At 46.1% G+C, this 16,964-nt stretch overlaps 1 pseudogene; it reads left to right on the top strand.

Annotated features, from left to right (window-relative positions):
* Window positions 1–5,379: 5,379 nt before the first annotated feature.
* On the top strand, window positions 5,380–11,639 carry LOC133055614 (spindle and kinetochore-associated protein 3-like; annotated as a pseudogene).
* Window positions 11,640–16,964: the final 5,325 nt, after the last annotated feature.

Below are 16,964 nucleotides of genomic sequence, written 5' to 3'. Positions count from 1 at the left end.
ACCATAAGAGGACAGTGTTGCCAGGGGCTGGGTATGTTGAACAGAGAGAGCACAGGGGATTTTTAGGGCAATGAAATACTCTGAATGATACTGTAATGGGGGATATATGATATTGTGCATTTGTTCAAATTAACTTGATCTACGTACACACACACATGTAAAATAACCCAATAAACATCTATGTCCCAATAACTGCTACTGCTAAGTCACTTCAGTTGTGTCCAACTCTGTGCGGCCCCATAGACGCCAGCCCCCCAGGCTCCCCCGTCCCTGGGATTCTCAAGGCAAGAACACTGAAGTGGGTTGCCATTTCCTTCTCCAGTGCATGAAAGTGAAAAGTGAAAGTGAAGTTGCTCCGTCGTGTCGGACTCTTAGCGACCCCAGGGATTGCAGCCTACCAGGCTCCTCCATCCATGGGATTTCCCAGGCAAGAGTACTGGAGTGGGGTGCCAGCAGAAAACTGGGCCATTCATGAACAGTCTTTCACATAAGAGCAAACTGCACAGGCCAGTTGACAGAGGTGAGGTGGCTGGGGTTGCAAGTCAAAATGAATGAAACAGCAACTTCCCTGGCTGTTCAGTGGTTAGGACTTGGTACTTTGACTGCCACGGACCCAGGTTTGATCCCTGGTCAGGGAACTAAGATCTAACAATCTGTGCAGTGCAGCGAAAAAAAAAAAAAGGTGACATAAGAAGATACTCTGAACTGTTCAAAAACAGCACGACTGAAACAACGGACAATATACCGAACGTGGGGCTCTAGATCCACAAGAAAATTTCCTTTTTGCTGATGGGAATGCAGAACAGTGGGACTTTTCAGGAAACTAACAGAAACTGGTCAACCCTCTCAAATACAAACCCAAGAATGTGGTGAGCACCAGAATGTGTTCACCGAGGTGTTTGCAGCGATACTTGGTCCAGAATCGTAAAGACATGAAACACTCACAAAGATGCCTGGCAGGAGAGTGGAAGGGAGGAGGCTGCCCAGGGATCCAGTCAGCAGGGTCACAGAGCAACTGGAATGAGCAAAAGACTTCTCTGGTGATCCAGTGGTTAAGACTGTGCTTCCAATGCAGGAGGCCTAGGTTTAGTCCTTGGTCAGAAAACTAGATCCCACATGCTACAACTAAGAGTTTGCATGCTGTAACCAGAATCCCACATGCTACAACTAAGACCCAGTGCAGGCAAGATAATGAATGAACAAATAATTTTTTTTTTTTTAAAGGAGAAAGCCTCTTTTTTTTTTTTTTGTCACACTGCTGCATGGCAGGGGAATCTTAATTCCCTGACCAGACATCAAACTCCAGTCACCTATAGTAGAAGCCTGGAGTCTTAAACGCTGGACCACCAGGCAACTTTGGAGAGGCTTGTTTTTAATCCTTTCATATAAGCTGTTTCTCAGTATGGTTCTGAAAGTTTGCCATTGCAAGCCATGTGCTATGCTGGGATTTGTGACCTCTGGAGGAGAGGATTTCCTCCTCCTTGGGGGCCAGAGACGAGGATTGACGACTCAGAGCTTTTTGTGTAGCAAAATTTTATTAAAATATAATAGAGATAGGGAAAGCTTCTGACATAGACATCAGAAGGGGACAGAAAGTGCCAGCTTGCTAGTTTTCAGCAAGGCATTTTGTGTTAGCGAGCTGCTAATCAGATGAAGAGAAACAACCTAAGGCTGAGGGAATTTCACCAGGCCCTTCTCCCACAATATGCATTTTTGAGATAAAATGGCCCAATGTGTGTCATCAACTCCCCACCCCCCACCCTGCCATCGCCCCACCCCATAAAGCAATTGATGTGAATACTGGTTTGCTGAGCAAAAATCAGCTCAAGGTTTGAGAAAAGAAAAAAAAAATTAGTCTTAGGTGATTTGAAAAAACGTAGATTCCAAAGCAAATACATGGCTTCTTTAACTTAGCTTAAGAAAAACACTTCCATAAGAAAAACACATTGGTTAGCTCAAGGTCTGAGAAAAGTTCAGGTGGAACCAGGTGCCAATGGAGAAAGGAAAAAAGTGTGCCACTTGCAGTTTATTTCCTCCTGCCGCTTGGGGACCTCTGGTCTCCCCACCGAGGCTGTTAACACTCTCAGTTCCAAACAGTCATATAAACCATATTTATTATTTTATTTGTCAGGTTCAAATGGGGATACTGTTAGAAGAAAGGGGGGGGGTAGGATTTAAAAATGTGAGTTTTGTGGCTCTTAAATGTCTCTACTGCTAAATAAAAACACTTCAGCCTTCGTCTTTAATTATGCTGAAAGCATATGCTAATTCTGCAGTCTAGAAGAAATTAAAAATTTCATAATCAATTAGCTTATCGGGGGCCTGTTAGGGGAAGCACGCTGATGGAAACCACCCACCCTGGCCAGGCACCATAGTTACCATGTAAATGAGTTGTTTTACGACAGGAGGTCCTGGTAAGGGACATGGAACTAATAAGTCACCACCAACCGGAAGACTTCAGGAGAGGTCAAAAGGTGACACCACATGTCCAACTGTTATAGAAACCACGGCGGCACTCAAAGCAGCACTCAAAGATGAAGAAGATGAAGAACAGTGGGGTTAATTCAGCACTGGTGCAGGCCCAGTGGAGTCACCTCCAACGGCTGGGTGCCCCGGCTTTGTTCTGGGTATCTTTTATACACCATAAACTTCCCAGTCAAACAGCTCAGATCCCTCCCCTCCCCAGGTAGCCCTAGTTCCCACAGATGTAAGGAGCAAGCAAGATCACAGAAGCAAAAGTGGTGATTGATGAGCAGCAACTATTTAAAAACAGGATAATGGAAGGAAAAGCAAAAGACTGTTACTTTAATTGGGGGCTTTGATCTCGTTCCTACCTCATCCTCCCGTCTTGATGCTTAGAGTGCGTCTGTAGCTGTCACAGAACATCATCCTCTGGCACTTGCTGGTATTCCTTTAAAAGCAGCAACTGGGTGACCATCCTCCATGGGACAACTGCCACTATGAACCCTGTTACAACTATGATTAGGAGGGATATGAGGCAGGGAATAAGCAAGTATGACTATGACCATCCCAATCATTGTTTTAAATCCCCCTAGTGAAGAGAACCATCCTCCAAAGAGGCCATCTGTATCCCATCCCTTCCAGGTCTGAACTGGAACATGGGCAATTTTCCTGATATGTTTAGCTATGTCTATCACAACTTTTCCATTATCATCTGTTTGGAGGCAACAGTCAGTTTGACTGAATTTCCCACGGACGACTCCTTCCTCTGCCAGGAGGTAGTCTAGTGCCAAGCAATTTTGAATGATGGCAAGTCTCATCTGGGATTGTTGCTGTGCCAGCAGTTCCAAGGCAGCAGTGGTTTCATTGGTTATAATTTCTAGCATCACTTGCAGTCAGATTATTCGATTTAGCATATAAATGGGTGTCCTGTATCCCCAACTCCCATCTTGCGCCCTTGTGCCTGGACCATAATATTGAGTATTGATTGGGGAAGCCAGTCATTTTCGGGGTGATGGCCTCCTATCTCTGGAGACCGCCTTTCTCAACATTTTAAGTCATCATAGATTGGGACGCCAAGCGTGTCTCCTTGTGAGCCAGGTAGGAGGAAAACATCTGGCTGAATCATTCCTATGGTGCAGGTTCCTCCCCTCCCCATCTGGATGGGAGTCATGAATAGACCCTTCTCCCACAAATCCAAAAAAGACCCTCTGGGGCCTGCCATAAGTCTGGGTTTGTGGATTTAAGATGCTTCCAATATGGGCTAATGCCTGGGACTGCTAGAAAGGGATTGTTATCAGGTTGGTTTCCTGTACAGTTTTGCACTAGAATCCTGGTGGTGGAGTTGAAGGGAATGCAAGTGTGATTTCTATTCCCTCCTTTTTGGGGAGCCCAACACCAGCTTGGGGCCCCTGGTCACCACAAAAGGCTCTTACTGGTGTCACTATAGCCCAAGGGTCTTCTGCATTTTGTTTTTCTGACCCAGGTATAACTTATCTCTTCTCGGCTCAAACATTTTTCGCCTATCATCTCTGAGGACAGGGCCAATTCCAAATAGGACCTCCTGCCCGCCTACTAATTGTTCAATCCCACTGCAGTAGCAGAAAGGCGTCCAGTCCGGTGCCCTTCCAGGGCCATGTTTCACTCATCAGGGCTCCTCCGCAAACCCAGCAGTTAGCGATACCCAATTTTCGGGTAGTCTGCTCGGCTAAATGGACAAAGAGATTATATTCAACAGTAGGCACTTTTAGTTCATCTTTTAGGGAACCTTGGAGTTGATTGTATAGTCCCTTGAATCCTGGCCCAGGGCTTAATGTCGGTGGGCCAGGGGTGGCTACTAAGGGGTCAGGGTCCAGCCGGATATACTCAATCGGCCATTTTCCTAGGTCGATCTGAATTTTTGTTTTCTCTTCACCTAGTTTCCAACAAGTTGCTTGTCCTGGAAACCCATAGCATCTTTTGCCATCTATATTTTGGGCTTTAATTTCTCCCTTCCAGTAATGTTTCCCTTCTCTAGTGCGTGTAGAGGCTGAACTATAACATGCGGCCGACTGGTGCAAATAGTAAGCAAAGGCACGGCAGACCTACCCCTTCTCATAATAGAAAGATTCTATACATTCAGAACAATCATCCTGACTCTCAGATGAGGAGGAGATTTTACAACTTAACAGAACTATAAGGCAAAAATACGTCATTTTCATATTTAAGCTGATCACATTAGGAGAAAACTCCAAAAATCAAGAACTATGGAGAAGCAGACAAAGCAGAGGGAGAGTTTTTTCTCTTTTGGGAGAGAAAGAATAAAGCTTTACTCTGCATAAGATGAATAGGGCGAGTCCCAGTCCAGTTAATAGCCAATATATCTGCCTTTTGTCAGTCCAGTTGGTTCCTCAAGCTTCAGCCATGTATTGACTGACCAGCTTCCAGTGTGGTCCGAGTAGGGCTTCGGGGTGGCTGTTTCCTCCTTCACAAGATCAAGCCCAGGGGTTCCTCCAGACTGAGGGCTGCTTCCCATGCCCCTCAGCTATTGGTCAGACTTGTAGGCTTGACTCTGGAGTAATGGATCCAAGCGTCTATTCCTGCCACCCTGAGAGCAGTGCAGGTAGTTAAGATTACAGAATAGGGCCCTTTCCACATGGGTTTTAAAGGCTCTTTTTTCCAATCCTTTACCCATGTTTGGTCCCCTGGTTGGTGGGAATGTGCTGTTATGCCTAAGGATATCGGTATTCTATCAACTGTCCATGTATGTATTTGAGAGATTATGTGTCATAACCCTTGCAGCTGCCTATGTAAGTTCAAGTTCCCCAGTTCTCTGGTGTCTCCCCTTAGGTTGACTAGCTGGGGTGGCCATCCATACAGGATTTCTAATGGTGAAACCCTATCCCTGCCCAGGGTGGACACCTCACCTTCAAGAGGGCCATGGGTAACATGCCTACCCAAGGTAAGCTATTCCCCTGGCATAGTTTTGCTAGGGTTTGTTTGAGGGTTCGAGTCTTGTGTTCCACTTTCCCTGAGCTCTGGGGCAGGTAGGCAGTATGCAATTTCCACTGAATCTTCAAAGCTCTTGCCACCTATTATACTGTCTCAGCTACAAGTGCCTGTCCATTGTCCGACCCTATGGTCAGAGGCATTCCACATCTGGGGGCAATGTCTTTCAGGAGTGCCTTTTTCTTTTGATACCTGGTACCCAGCTTCTATTAACAAGGAGAAGAGGACTTTTGTTCCTTCTAGGCAGCAAGTCTGTGTTGTCCTGGCCAGCAGGAGGTCATTGACGTATTACAGCAGGACACAGTCTAACTCCTGTCCAGAAAAGTTAGCCAAGTTGGCAGCCAAAGCTCTGCTGAAGAGTGTAGAGGAGTTCTTGAGCCCCTGAGGAAGCCTCATCTAAGTGAGCTGTTCCTCATCTCCTGTGTGTGGGTTTTCCCATTCAAAGGCAAATAGCAGTTGGTTGACAGGTGCAACCCAGAGGCAGAAGAAGGCATCTTTCAGGTCCAAGCAAGTAAATCATTCAGCTGTGGAAGGGATCAGTCCTAGTAGGGAGTACAGATTAAGCACTGCCGGATGCAGAGTAAATGCTGCCTTGTTCAGAGCTCTTAAGTGCTGAACCAAATGGTAGTCATGAGTCCCTGGCTTCTTCACGGTTAGTCATGGGGTGTTCCAGGGTGACTGGCATTTCATCAGAAGTCTGTGTTGAAGTAGTCTGTCTGAATAAGCCTGGATTCCCAGTCGGGCCTCCCGGGGAATCAGATACTGTTGTAGTTTTACAGGCTGAGCTCCCAGTTTCAGATCAACCAGGCTGGGAGCATAGTGTTTTGCCAGACCCGGGGGATTTTCCTCTGCCCAAACTAGTGGGTACTCAGTTTCCAATTCAGGAGGAATGGTCTCTTCTCCTGGAGGGAGGAATACAGGTGCCATTCTCCTCTCCTTATAGCGAGAGTAATAATCGAGGAAGAGGGTGGTCAGGCTAGCTTTAGCTGGACAGATCCATCAGCAGAAAAGGAAATCTGGGCCCCCATCTCAGCAAACAGGTCTCTTGCCATTGAGGTAACAGGGCAGTCGAGCAGGTAGAGGAATTGTGCATTACCACATGGTCTCCTAGTCAGCTCTGTCAGGGACTGCAAAACAGCCTGCGGGTCTGGGCACCTGTGGCCCCGATGATGGTAGTTTCTTTTCCCAAGAGGGGGCTGTCTGCTGGGTGACCACTGAATGCTCATCACCTGTGTCCACCATAAAGTCCATTGGATGGCCCCCTACTTGAATTCTGACCATGGGCTCTCGGGGGCACGGTTGGAGAGAGTCTGGTCCCCCCTAGTCGGACTCTGCTCCAGCTAGCAGATTAGCGCTGGGTGGCTCGGTTTGATATCAGCTCAGTGAGCCTGCGGCTTTGGTTTTCTTCTCAGGGCACCAGGGCACTCATTTTTCCAGTGTCCCTTTTCCTGGCAACAGGCACACTGATCACGGCTGAGGGGAAAGCTCCCTTTCGGATCTGGGCCCCTTGCCTTATGGGGTGGTCCCACCGGGGTGGGGGAAGGCTTTGACAGGGCAGCTGCCAAGAGTGCGGCTTTTTGCTTCATCCTCTTCTCTGCTTCTAGGCATGCTGTTTGGTTGCGATTGACAAAGACTTTGTTAGCTATTTCTAGCAGTTCTGTGGCATTTTTACCTGCAAACCCTTCTAACTTCTGTAAATTTTTTCTGGATGTCAGATTGGGCCTGTCCCACAAAGGCTGCATTTATCAACCATTGATTTTCAGGGGCTTCAGGATCAAAAGGGGTGAGGACCCAAAAGGCTTCACATAGCCTTTTATAGAAATCGGCCGGGCTTTCATCTGGCTTTTGTAGCACCTCAGTGGTCTTAGCCATGTTAGTAGGCTTCTTAACCCTGGCTCTTACCCCCTGTAGGAGGGCCTGTCAATACCTCTCCAACTGGTTTCTTCCTGCACTCGGTACTGAGGTCCCAGCGAGGCTCTTCCTCCGGGAAATTCTCCTGAGCCCAGTCCTAATTGACTCCCTGGGGCTTTGGCTTGGAGCCATTTCCAAGCCTCTGTCATGACTCTTCTGCGCTCCTCTGTATTGAATAGGGTGAGGAGAAGCTGTTGGCAGTTTCCCCAGGTAGGGCGGTGGATCTGGAAGGTGGATTCTAAGAGATTGACCAGAGCTTGGGGATTTTCAGAGTAGAGGTGGTATGATGTTTCCAGTTAAGGGAATCAGTCATGGAAAAAGGCTGGTAGTAAAAAAAAAATGGGTCCCTTCTCATGTAGGATCCCATCGGCAGCAAAGTGCTGCAGCCCTTGAGTCTCTCGTAAGGGCATTAGTACTGCTGAGTCAGCTGCTCCCTGAGCTGACCAGAGGCACCTACCCATTGGTTCTGGGGTGGCTGGCCAAGGGGGCACAACAGCTTCAGGACCATCAGGAGGAGGAGGAGGAAGGGAAGGTGGTGGGCTGTCTGATAAATGGGGATCTGCTGCTCTGGGAGCAAGAGCCGTGGGGATGTAAGGTGGGGATATTGGAGGCAGCTCTTCAGCCTCTCCCTGGAGGATAGGTGGTTCCTTCTCTTGGCACGAGATCCTTTTCTTTGATTGAACTACTAGGACCTTACACTATCCCTGACCTGCGGCATAGAATCAAACCCAAGGGGGCCCTAAATGGGCAATTTCAAACCATTGATATATAGAAATTGGTCCAGGTGGCTGGAGTCTCCCGCTATGACACTACTCGGACAGTGGGCATATCTAAGGTCCCTTCTGGGGGCCACTGACCCCAAAGGAGGGCCACTCCACGGTACAAAGACTGTGCAGTTTTTCAGGACCCAATTTTACACCATAATCTCCAGAAAAAGTGAAAGTCACTCAGTCGTGTCTGACTCTTTGCGACCCCCATGAACTATACAGTCCATGGAATTCTCTATGCCAGATTACTGGAGTGGATAGCCTTTCCCTTCTCCAGGGGCTCTTCCCAACCCAGGGATATGAACCCGGGTCTCCTGCATTGCAGGCAGATTCTTTACCAACTGAGCTATGAGGTGTGAGGCAAGCAGAAGTAACGCCATGGCAGGCAGCTTAGATTAGGAGTAGGACTTCCTACTTCTGGGTGGTAAGATTATCAGGCCACCTGGATACAACCAATCTGCTTAACACTGACCACTGTTTGCCAATTAGGAACAGGGCGGAAACCCCCGAGAAAGTCCCGCGCGCACGAAAGTTTTGAGTGTGTTTGACCAATGAAATTGCTTTGCAAACTTGTAACCACTCCACTTAAACCAACTACCAATGGCGTGTTCTCACCCTATAAATTTGTGTAACAGCTTGGGCTCAGGGCTCTCTGACCCCGCACCACTGCATTGGATGTGGCAGGAGCCCTGACTCGAGTCAGCAATAAACTTCCCTTTTTGCAAGTTGCATTGTCTTGGAGGCCTTCTCTCTTCCCACTCGGGAACTCGGACATCGGGCATAACATGAGGGAAGCCTGATCCCCAGAAAACTCCTTTCTTAAAATTCTTAACCATGCACTCTAAGATAGTGAGTTTAGAAGTCAAGTTGCCCATTATGTGAAAGTTCCCACCCTGAGGTAGTGTCCCACAACAAAACAAAGGGAGACACTCACTTTCATCCATCTGGCCACTCCCCTTACGGAAATTTAGACACCTCTTAGCATTAGCAGGTCAATATAAACCCCCAACCCAGACCAGCCTTGCAAGGACAGATTAAACCCCCCAGAGGCTGGCACTGCCCTGAATTGAATGAGCTCATCATGGAACCACAGGTTAGGACCCTCTCAGACTCCGTAGTCCAAAGACAGTGGAGCACTGGCTTTCACTCTCTCAATCATTCTCTCACACACACCAGAATTAACAGACCACCCGAGGGAACATACCCTATTCTGAGTGACTCTCTGGTCATTGGGAGGTGACCAGGCGCCCCTTCTGCCGTATGGTGGGTCCTGACTCAGGCAGATGTCCCCAGGGCACTCACCCATCTGACATCCTGTACTGGAACCCGTTTCTGCTCTCCTTCTGAGTCTGTTGGGGAAGCAGCATGGCCCAAGGCCAGCGCAACTTGAGTGAGAATCGAGATCCAGCAAATGGCTGGGTGGTGCCTATCGGTCTGTCACTGGGTAGGCGGCCACAGCTTTCTCTGGTTCCCTGACAAGAGTGGCGCAAGGGGCCAGTTTGGTTGTCGGCTTCCTGACCAAAGCACCAGAAAATATTATAGAAACCGTGGTGTTGGAAAGACACAAGTGTCACTCAGAGATACAGAACAGCAGGGTTTAGTCAGCACTGGTGCAGGCCCAGCAGTGTCACCTCCAAAGGCTGGGCGCCCTGGCTTTGTTCTGGGTATCTTTTATACACCGTAAACGTCCCTCTCAAACAGCTCAGATCCCTCTCCTCCCCAGCAGCCCTAATTTCCATGGATGTAAGGAGAAAGCAAGATCACAGGAGGGAAAGTGGTGATTGATGAGCAGCAGCTGTTTAAAAACAAGATAAGGGAAGGGAAAGCAAAAGACTGTTACTTTACTTGGGGGCTTTGATCTTTCTCACACCATCTCCCACAATCCTTCTCACTGCCATCCATCTTGGCTGAGCAACGTGTGTGCCACCAGGAAGGACTCTGAATCAGAATGATTGACCAAAGACAACCTGGAAACTAATCCCATCACCCTAAAACCTCAGACTGCAAGCCATGTGGCAGAGCAGTTCCCCTGGGTTCCCTTACCCTCCTGCTCTCTGCCTGGGTGCCCCTTACCAATAAAATCTCTTGCTTTGTCAGCACATGTGTCTCCTCAGACATTCATTTCTGAGTGTTAGACAAGAGTCCTCTTTCAGGCCCTGGAAGGGGTCTCTCTTCCTGCAACAAATGGCGACTCTGGTGGGGACTCCTCTTCGCTGCGACTGACATCCTGACCACTCAGGGTACTCAGGGACCAGCTTGCCCACAGATGGATCAAACCCAGCTTCTGCAACTGGGACCCTTTTGTCCCTGGTCTCCTCCTGGTGCGGACAACTGGCCAGAGTGCCCAGACTGGGTAAGGAACAAGAGATCTTGCTCTCCTTCCTTCTCTCTTTCCTCTCCTTAACCCTCCTTTTCCTACCCTTTCTTTTTCTAGCCCCCCGGTCTAGAGACCTTTTTACATGACCTTCACTCAGAAGTACATACTCTAAAGGATGATGTCAATATTTTTCTTGATAAAGCAAGCTTGGAAAGTCAAGAAAGCATTGGTTTCATAAAGGCAACAAAAATACTGTTGGAAAAGAATTCAATGGATATCATGAAAATAAGAGTTTTTCCAGAAGTATGGATATACTCCATGGGCCAAGAAAAATTCAGTGGATGAGCAAGAAGTCATTGACTCTAAATCAGAGTCCAGTGAATGAATGTCATGAGAAGCCTGACGTGAAAGATGATTTGTTGGATTCTGCTGCTCCAAGCACTTCTGCGAAGTCACCGCATAGTCCACAACTTTCTGATTTTGGACTTGAGCAGTACATCGTATCCCAAGTTCTGCCAAACCCTCCCCAAGCAGTAAACAATGAGAAAGAAGAGCCAAAAATTTTAAGTCCATTTTCCAAACAGTCACTAGTAAAAACTCCAAAATGTGCACTAAAGATGGATGATTTTGAGTTGGTATCTCTGAATACACAATGTGTTTAAATGACGATTACACAATTGGACTTAAAAATGTAAAGACTAACAGTGAGACCATAGAAACAGAACCAGTGCCCAATGATAATGTCTTTGCCATTCCTGGACTCATAATCCAGCTGTTGGAAAAAAAATGGTGCAGAGCACACAGATTTTCCCTTGGCATCTATATTCTGCACTCCTGGTTTGAAAGTTCTTTCTACAAAGAGCAGCACAGTTCTGGTATCCACAAATTATCCATTATCAAAAGCAAACATTTCATCGAATGATTTGGCAATGAAAGAAAGTACAAATTCAGATGAGTGCTTTGAGAATTTTGCAGATCCCTCTTCTCCTATGGTTTCTTCTTAAGAGAATCTACTCAAAACACCTACACCTCCAGAAGCTACTACAATTCCAGAAGATATTCGCCAGATGTTATCAATATACAACTCAAGCCTAGTGTCTCTGGTAGCAGTCAGAGCAGTGCTACCCGGCAAAGTGTTCCTTCCTTGGCAGGGAGGACAGAAGGTGTGAGATGCCAGTAACAAGGAAAACTGGTGAAGAAATGATAGTGGATCCATCCTCCCATTATGGAAAATGAACAGAATGAGATGAAAGCAAATCTGGTCTCATTTGGTTTTTGACATCCCCTACATCGTCCCCCTTTGGAAAAGCCAACTCATGTTAAAGATGAGTATGGACACTAGTGTCATAAAGTGCTCTTTATTAAGTTTGATTTAATCTAGCCTGTCTTGTTGATACGTAGTTCAGTTGCTCAGTTTTGAAAGATCATTACTATTTCATTGATTTCAAGTTTACCCTGCCTCATAGAATTATGTGGTTTAAGTAATATTAAGAAGCAGGATAAATAATTTTTGAAATTTAAACATTACTGTTTGCCACTCAAATGAGGCCACCTTCAGTCTTCTCAGGGCTAGACAGCTGCTGCTAGAGCTGGGCTTCTTCCTTGGGGCTAGCTCTGCCCGCTGTCTCCTCTCATGACTATCCCAAGTCTTCTATACCTTTTATTTCAACAATGCTCTTTCAGACCCTGTTGTTTACAAAGGACAGCCTAAACTGATGTAGGAAAAGAGGAATTTACAGGCCTAGGTAGCTATACTGAAGTGAGTGTCTCAAACATTTGGACTTAGACACTCGCCTGCTATCATGTCAGGATGGGTGTTTTCCTCTAACTTGTCAGTTTCATCCTCTCAAATCAGCTCTTCCCAGCACATGACTGCGACCTCCCCAGACCCCCATCTAGCTCAGTACCCAACAGAGCCCGAGCCTTACCCTCTGGAAAATCCTAGGCATCCTCCTGAGTGGGTGCTCCTCTCTGCACTGTCAGCTGTGCCCATGGACCTGTCTCTGAGAGCACCACGCTGCCCTGTCCATGGAGCCCATGAGCCTTATGATCTAAGTCAAGATGAGTCAGCAATTATCCTCTTTTTATGGTTGTGCCTTGAAAGTCAAATGGGAAGACGCATCACTTTGTGTCTCTTCATTTTGTCAGAAAATTGTCACCAAAGAACAACTTATTCTTTGTCCTAGGAACTACTGTGTAGTTATAATTTAGGTTTGGCTAAATAAAATGTTAAATTAAAAAAAAAAGTCAAAATAGAGCAGCTATGGTTCAGACATCCAAGGTAATAGCTAGGTGATACTATGGGTGTAATTTCAGACTAGACCTGTATTGCTATACACTTGAGTTTTCTGAGTTGTGTCAGGCCTGGATGCCACCAGACATTCTCACAACAATGTCTGCTGGTAGCTAGTAACTGCAAACTTACTTTTTATAGAGCTAGGCAACTGGCTACCTGGCTACAAGTCTCCCAGAAGTGCCAAGTCCAGACTGGGTTTCAGGCCTATTCTTTTGAAAAGAAATGAGATTTATTTTGTCTATTAAAATTCCAGTTGTCACTTCTCCAACTACTTCTAATTGGGTTTGTTACACCAAAATGGCAGGCCAAGGGATTGAGATTTTAATCATACAAGACTCAGATCTAGGACTTGGAACTCAGGAATGCTTCCAATTCAGTGTCTATTCTCCAAACTAACCAGTCCTATGCTCCATTTAGACAGGAAGTTATCACAGTCATAATTGCCCAGTTCCCTGAATTAAAACTGAGCAGGACTCCATGGGGCTCTGGAGTACAGATCTGTTCTGTGTTCTCCATTTCTTGTCTGTAGGATATGGACTTCATTCAGCCTCCTTGACCTTCCCTGAGTCCCAAAGGGCAGATTCAAACAGTTGCTAATCAGAGAAGGGTGGGGATACAGAAACAGAAGGAGCAATCAAATGATGGTACAACCTTGAGGCAGGGTCCTGGCTCCTACTCAGGAAGCATGCATAACAATGTCCTTGAGTTCTTCTGCAGAACTGGGACCCTCATCCAGGTGAAGGATGGTAACTTCAGGCTGAGCACAAGATTCCTAGAGCACCACTCTGTTGCCTTACCACCAACCAATCAGAAGAAAGTCACACACCCTCAAACCCTCACCCTAAATGTTGCCTTCTGTTTCTGGGGCCCAGTGATGACCATCCTTTTAGGCCTCCTATTTGCCCCTGTCTATTTCATATCTGACAGGGACCAACAATTTCAAGCCAAATTGCTGTTCTTACAAGGGCAAATGCTGGTTTCAGGCATAAAATATCTTGGCTTAGATCCTGAGAAATCAGTATGCAGGTTAAAAAGCAACAGTCAGACTGGGATGTGAAACAACAGACTGGTTCCAAATTGGGAAAGGAGTAAGTCAAGGCTGTATATTGTCACCCTGCTTATTTAACTTATATGCAGAGTACATCATGTGAAATGCTGGGTTGGATGAAGCATGAGCTGAAATCAACATTGGCAGGAGAAATATCAATAACCTGAGATATGATGATGACACCACCCTTATGGCAGAAAGTGCCTCTTGAGGAAAGAGCCTCTTGAGGAAGATGAAAGAGGAAAGTGAAAAAGCTGGTTTAAAACTCAACATTCAAAAAACTAAGATCATGGCATCCAGTCCCATCACTTCATGGCAAATAGATGGGAAAATAATGGAAACAGTGGCAGGCTTTATTTTCTTGAGCTACAAAATCACTGTAGATGGTGACTGCTGCATGAAATTAAAAGACGCTTGCTCCTTGGAAGGAAAGCTATGATCAACCTAGACAGCATATTAAAAAGCAGAGACATTACTTTGCTGAAAGGTCCATCTAGTCAAAGCTATGGTTTCTCCAGTAGTCATGTATGGATGTGAGAATTGGACCATAAAGAAGGCTGAGCACCAAAGAATTGATGCTTTTGAACTGTGGTGTTGGAGAAGACTCTTGAGAGTCCCTTGGACTGCAGGGAGATCAAACCAGTCTATCCTAAGGGAAATCAACCCTGAATATTCATTGGAAGGACTGATGTTGTAGCTGAAGTTCTAATACTTTGGCCACCTGAAGCAAAGAGTTGACATTGGAAAAGACCCTGATGCTGGGAAAGATTGAGGGCAGGAGGAGACGGGGATGACAGAGGATGAGTTGGTTGGATGGCATCACCGACTCAATAGACATGAGTTTGAGCATGCTCTGGGAGTTGGTGATGGACAGGGAAGCCTGGAATGCTGCAGTCCATGGGGTGGCAAAGAGTTGGACATGACTGAGCGAGTAAACTGACTGACTAGATCAGGTAGAGAGAGACTTCTGCTCTCCTAGGCAGGCCTACGCCCATGAACAGCAGGAGGAAATTGCAGAAGAAAGAGACCTCTGTCCCAATTCCCAAGAAGTATCTTGAGTATGAAGTCTCTCAGAGGGAAGTTGTTAGGGGAAGCACACTGATTGAAACCATCCACCCAGCCAGGCCCCATAGTTGTTTTTGCATCACCATTTGCATGAGTTGTTTTACAACAGGAGGTCCTGGTAAGGCACATGAAACTAACAAGCCACCACCAACGGGGAAGGGTTCGGGAAAGGTCAAAAGGTGACATCACATGTCCAACCACCTTCTAGAATCCTTCTCGCTGGCATCCATCTTGGCTGAGCAACGCATGCACCACCAGGAAGGACTCTGAATCAGAGTGATTTGCCAAAGACAACCTGGAAACTAATCCCATCACCATAAAACTCGAGACTGCTAGCCATGTGGCAGAGCAGTTCTCCTGGGTTCCCTTACCCTCCTGCTCTCTGCCTGGGTGCCCCTTCCCAATAAAATCTCTTGCTTTGTCAGCATGTGTGTCTCCTCAGACATTTATTTCCGAGTGTTAGACAAGAGACCACTTTCCAGCCCTGGAAGTGGTCCCCTTTCCTGCAACACACCCATTTTGTTTTTCTCTTTCTCGCTCCTTTTTTTCCTTCTCTCTGTTTCACCCCACCCTCCCTCCCCTCTCCCTTTTTTTATTTTTTTACATTTTGGTAGAAAATACATGAGTTCTAGAGGCACAGAAGCACAGATTTTAATTTTTATTTGCACTCTAAGCGCCATATTTACTGTTTTTCTTTTGGTGAGTTAATTACCCCTGTGATGTTAAGTTTCTTCTGTTATAGAATGGAAACAGTGATATATAACTTACAAAGTTTTGAGGATGGACTGAATGAGCCAATACATGCAAACGCCCATGGTAAGCACATAATGCTAATGTCATTTCCCCTCCACTTATGTCATAATCTAGTTTGGGGATAAATATTTTTTAGGTATTACCAAACCAATTATATAGATAACACAAAATTAAGACTGAACTCCAGACCCAATAGTAAAAGAAAAAAAAAAAAAAAAAAGAGCCATCATTTTCTTTGAGAGAGAGAGACAGAGAGATGAAAAGAGACAGAAAATGTGTGTGAGAGAGAAAGAGAGATGCCAGAGCTAACCTGCAGGCCTTCTATTTCAGAAATGCCCAGCCTGTTCTGCCCTTCCAGGCTGGCAGGAGCACATGGGAGTGGAGGTGTGCAGGTGTAAATATGACCAGTGACAAAGGGCTGAATTGCCCCAGACCTAGGGGATTTCCATTTTTACTCTGATCTTATCTGTGAACACAGTGGTATTTTAGCCTTATGTGGAGACAAGGAGTGTAAAGCCTTCCCACCTCAATGGTCAGGACAATGTGGGGTTGGATAATGAGCTCCCTCTGTCCTCCAGTATCCCACCTTGAATGCCAGCCAATTATAAACTTGAGCTTCTTCCTGAAAATGTGGTGTCATGTGAACGTCTCAGACAAGACAACTCCATAAATGCCAACCTCTGTAGCACCACTTCGAGATATCCCCAGGATTTAGAAACTTATTCCCAAGTCTGAGAGATTACAGTTTAGAAAAGGTGGTCCTAAATATCTCTATGGTAACAGAAAAAAAGTTCAATATCAGTATCAGAACATTGAAAAACTTCCAATTATACTTAATTGTTTAGTTTCTGTACTTCAAAGTTGTAGTCCCCCAGATACACTGCCTGCCCAGTAAGGACAAGCTTGTGCAACTGTTGATATATTACTCAGGGGTCTCCAGAGAACTAGAACCAATGTAGCTAAATAATTAAATACACGCATATATGCAGACACAGCTACAAATATACAGATGTTACATACATACATACATACGAAAGAAAAAAAGTGAAGTCGCTCAGTCGTGTCCAGCTCTTTGCGACCTCATGGACTGTAGCCTACCAGGCTCCTCCCTCCATGGGATTCTCCAGACAAGAGTACTGGAGTGGGTTGCCATTTCCTTCTCCAGGGGATCTTCCCAACTCAGGGATTGAACCCGGGTCTTCTGCATTCCAGGCAGACTCTTTAACCTCTGAGCCGCCAGGGAAGCCCACATACATACATAGGTAGATAAAAAATGCGAAGATACATGCAGATAGATGATAGATACTAACATGCATACATATCAGTTCAGTTCAGTCGCTCAGTTGTGTCAGTCTCTTT

This window comes from Dama dama, chromosome 5 (genome assembly GCF_033118175.1).
Source record: "Dama dama isolate Ldn47 chromosome 5, ASM3311817v1, whole genome shotgun sequence".
Classification (NCBI taxonomy): domain Eukaryota; kingdom Metazoa; phylum Chordata; class Mammalia; order Artiodactyla; family Cervidae; genus Dama; species Dama dama.
The sequence above is the reverse complement of the archived record's forward strand: the minus strand, read 5'-3'. Positions and strand labels throughout refer to the sequence as shown.